The following is a 4,321-nucleotide window of genomic DNA, read 5'->3' on the forward strand; positions in this document are numbered from 1 at the left end:
AGCACCAATCACAAGTGTGGTGCATAGATATACATCCAGACATGACACTCATGCACATAGTAAAAATAAATACATTTTTTTTTTTTAAGGAAAAGGCTTCTTACTAGAACTACTACTAGTACTTGTTGTAGCAGTGCTAATAATAGGCTCTGGCTAAAGTACAGAGAGAGCAGGCCGCAAATAGAAGATTTTACTAATTTATTTACACCATAGGGTTAGCATTCGACAGGACTGTCACCCTTCAATTTCTTTCAGTCCCAGGCCCAGGGTACACTTTGAATATTTAAACTTTTTTTTTTTTTAAGATTTATTTATTATTATAAACGAGTACACTTTAGCTGTCTTCAGAAGCACCAGAAGAGGGCATCAGATTTCATTATGGGTGGTTGTGAGCCACCATGTGGTTGCTGGGAATTGAACTCATGACCTTTAGAAGAACAGCCAGTGCTCTTAACTGCTGAGCCATCTCTCCAGCCCCCAAATTTAGCTTTTCTTAATAAGAGGTTAGGGGGCTTGATGGCAGACTAGGACTTGAAGGTGGTTGTGACCTTGAGATGCCCTTTAGAGCCTGTTCTTTGATGTAGGGAGAGAACTAAGGTCTTACTGTGAGTCAAGGTTGTTGCCTGCTGTTATGGGAATGGGGCCTGACTTGGGTTCATTCTTAGTGAACAACAGCAAAAACTTCTCAGCAACCCTAAACTTCAATCATGGTACAAAATTTTATTTTTTACAGTGTATAAGAAACCTAGTGATAGCCGGGCAGCACTTGGGAGGCAGAGGCAGGCAGAGTTCTGAGTTCGAGGCCAGCCTGGTCTCCAGAGTGAGTTCCAGGACAGCAGAGAAACCCTGTCTCAAAAACACCAAACAAACCAAAAAAAAAAAAAAAAGAAGAAACCTAGTGATATTCCACTTACATTCCTTTCATATTGGAGACATTACAATTTGTGTAATTTAATGTTAAATTCTTCTTTGTGCAACTTAATATTTCCTAAGCGACCTTATTAATAAATGTTTATAGCTTCAATTTTATTACTTCAAGTTTCTCCCTCAGCACTGTCATTGGAAGGGAAAAACCCAATGGCAAACATGTAATATTTTACAATACATTGTAATCAGACTAACACTCAGAACCTTCAGTGAAAGAATGCTAAGTTATTCTTTCCAGCAGGATTTCACAGAGCAGGGCGGATGGAAACCTCTCTCTCATTGGCTATCTTCCATCCTTGGGTGAATTTCATCAGAGTGGATTTGTCAGGCCTGGAGAGAGCTGGAGTGTATCTTCAACTAGAGTGGATTTGTCAGGCCTGAAGAGAGCTGGGGAAATTGAAACCTATCTTATTGGCTGTCTTCACACTGGGTGTATCTTCAGCTAGAGTGGATTTGTCAGGCCTGGAGACAGGAGAGGAAATCAAAACCTATCTTATCCTCTACATCACTGGGTATGTTTTCTTCAACCAGTCTGAAAAGAAATGGATTTTCCAGAAACTAATCCAAGATCCAGCTGGTGGTAGAAGTGAGGGTGGGGGTGTCGGTCGTGACCTTCATGAAATCTTCAGTGGGTAGGGCCAGAATAGAGACCCTATTCAGATGCCTCTAGGCCTAGGAGGCAAAAGTCCTCAGAGGCTGAAGGGAGGAGGCAAATATACAGTCTCTCTCAGAAGTCCTCTAGTTCTCACAAAGGTACCTATCTGTAAAGGTAATAGGTTATTTTCCTGAGCTGGTGCAATGAGATAATTCAAGTCAGATTAATTATATATAGGCAGATTTATTGGGAAGCTGTTCTTAAGCAAGATCACTGGCCACAAGGACCAGTTCAGGGACCTCACTATCAGGGTAGGAGGATGAGACAGGGAGAAAAGTGCATGCACCAAGAATGAAGAGAAGTCCAGGAAGAGACAATTAGACAGTTTTAGGGGAGAAGCCTGGGGTTAGGGCAACCCAGCCTCTGGGCTGGACAGTTCAGGGTTTGGGCCAGGGTATGCCAGGGAGGCACTGAGGGGTGCTGGGAGAACCTGGAGGCCAGGTCTGGAACCTGGAGGTCAGGTCTGCTTTGATATGTAAATTATGCACCTCAAATTCTTGTCCTTGGGTCTGAAACCAAACAGGTGTGTTCCTAGAAGGAAGGGACCCCAGGCCCACTTGTCCCTGCAGGTTAGAGGGTAAGTGAAGTGAGCTATAACTGTAAAGAGTAGTGTAGTCAGAGCCTGCCACTTGTAAGCAGCTGGACCATGCTGGTGGGGTGCCTAATGTCTTTGCTATGGAGCTGTCTCTCCTGGAGCAAATCACTTGCACAGTCTGAAACGGCTCCTCACTTCCCACAAGAAGCAGGATCTTGGAGTCTATGGCTGGGGCCAAGACCACTGTGGCCACCAAGTTTGAGCCACCTCTCTCTCCAGCCTGGAGCCATTCAGAGTTTTCAGATTGGTTGGTGGAATCCAGCTCTTGTCTCCAATCTCATGGAAACTCCAATTTATTTCATAGGTTTGGTTCCTGTTTGGAAACATTACTTGTCCTCATGGCATTTTCCAGCGTAGGGACACTGGTGGCTTCCATTGTCTCTAAGATGACATCTTCAGCAGCCGTGGTCAAAGCTGGAGGGGCAGTTTCTGGCACCATTCTAGCCGGTTCACAGGGTAAGAGCCCATGGAAGAGAGAAGAGTAGGCTGGGAGGGGACAGTTATGGAGCATGCAGCATCCTGACCTCAGAGCTGCCCACTGTCTCACATCCAACACAGAGAAAAGCCTCTGAGAAAGCCTTGAGGGATCCAAGACTAGTGTATGAGGCTGGGTCTGAGTCCCCAAAAACTCAGACCTACAGACTTCACAGGGTCCTCTGAGACTTTGGTCCCTGGGGTCTGGAGTTAGGTCCTCACATCTATTCTCACAGACTCACCAGGAGAGTTCACCTTTTGTGGAACTGTTGGTCCTGCTGGGTATACAAGCCATGGTATCACCTTAAACACAGTTCTCTCCTTCCTCCAGCTTGTGAAGGCCTCTCTGTTTTTATTTATTTAATTACCTTACACAAATGTCTCTCAGCCCCAAATTTCCAGCCTGCTGTGGAGATTTTCTTTATCATTTGCCTGGCTGAAGAGGCAATGAGTAACATTCTCAATGGAGAACATTAGGTCATCTCGTTACTTTTCTCTCACTAAGAACGAGGATCTTAAAAACCCACCCTAGAAGAAAATCAAAGATCAGGCCTTCTAAATCTATACAGAATCTTGGTGTGGCTTCTTTTCCCTTCTGTCTCCCATGGCAGACACTCTCAGCCCCACAGCAGTCTCTTCATGAGGATTTGCATCCCTTTATGAGGGATCGGTTCCTGACCTCTCTCTGATCTGTGATTTCAACCTCTAGGACTCAGCGTATTCGTCCAGACTGCCCTGGCCTCTGGAACATCTGCACTTGGAGCACTGAAGGTTGGCACGATCTTATCGGGATTCCCCGCCTCTGCCTTGGCTGCTTCCCCCATTGGAGGTGATTGGCCCTGCATGTCCATCTGACACTCCTGCTAGGGACCCAGTCTACATGGAGAACTATGACAAGCCACCTCTCATGTTCCTTTTGTGTGCTTTTCAGGGATTCAGATGCAAAGGGAATTAATTTACCAGAGGAGGTAACGTAAGATCAGTAGAATGTTAGTGAGTCGAATTTTATTGCATACATTCACATCTTAATTGTCCGCCTATTACATTGGTTAGTTCCTTGAGTTGTTCTAATGGCCTCAGAAGAAGCTAAAATTCTCATTCTTATTCTCTCTCTCTCTTTCTTCCTCCTCTCCTCTCTCTCTCTCTCTCTCTCTCTCTTTCTCTCTCTCTCTCTCTGTCTCTCTCTTTCTCTTTCTCTCTCTCCTCTTGAAATGAAGGCTCATTCTATAACCCAGGCTAAATCAGAGACTACTCTGGATGTAGCCCAGCATGATTGACCTTAAGCTTGTGACAGTCTTCCTGACTGATTTTTGACTGCTCAAAGTGTTGATACCACCATGCCTGTCAATATTATTCTTCGTTGAACTGTATGGACCATTCTTCCAAGGCCCCAGGCAGGACAGATTGTTGCACCTTTCCTTCTGGTGGGGACAATCAATAGAAAGAAAATTCAGATCAACATGTATGGGGAGTGACAGTAATAAGAGGCCCAGGGCAGAAATTCTGAAGACCCACATGAGTCTACGTTATCCCTGTGGCCACTAGTGGAGTCCAGCATGCTGGCAAGCAGACAGATAACACCCCTCTGTAGGTAGGACCTTCTTTCTCATGGGCCATGTGCAATCAGTAACCCCATGGATGGGTGAACTGCTCTCCTGCTTGCCAGTCAA

General features: G+C 45.2%; 1 pseudogene; it reads left to right on the plus strand.

Moving 5' to 3' along the window:
- Positions 1-1,346: 1,346 nt before the first annotated feature.
- Positions 1,347-4,321, plus strand: part of LOC116080655 — a 5,430-nt pseudogene continuing 2,455 nt past the window's right edge.

Source organism: Mastomys coucha, unplaced genomic scaffold (assembly GCF_008632895.1).
Source record: "Mastomys coucha isolate ucsf_1 unplaced genomic scaffold, UCSF_Mcou_1 pScaffold6, whole genome shotgun sequence".
Taxonomy (NCBI): domain Eukaryota; kingdom Metazoa; phylum Chordata; class Mammalia; order Rodentia; family Muridae; genus Mastomys; species Mastomys coucha.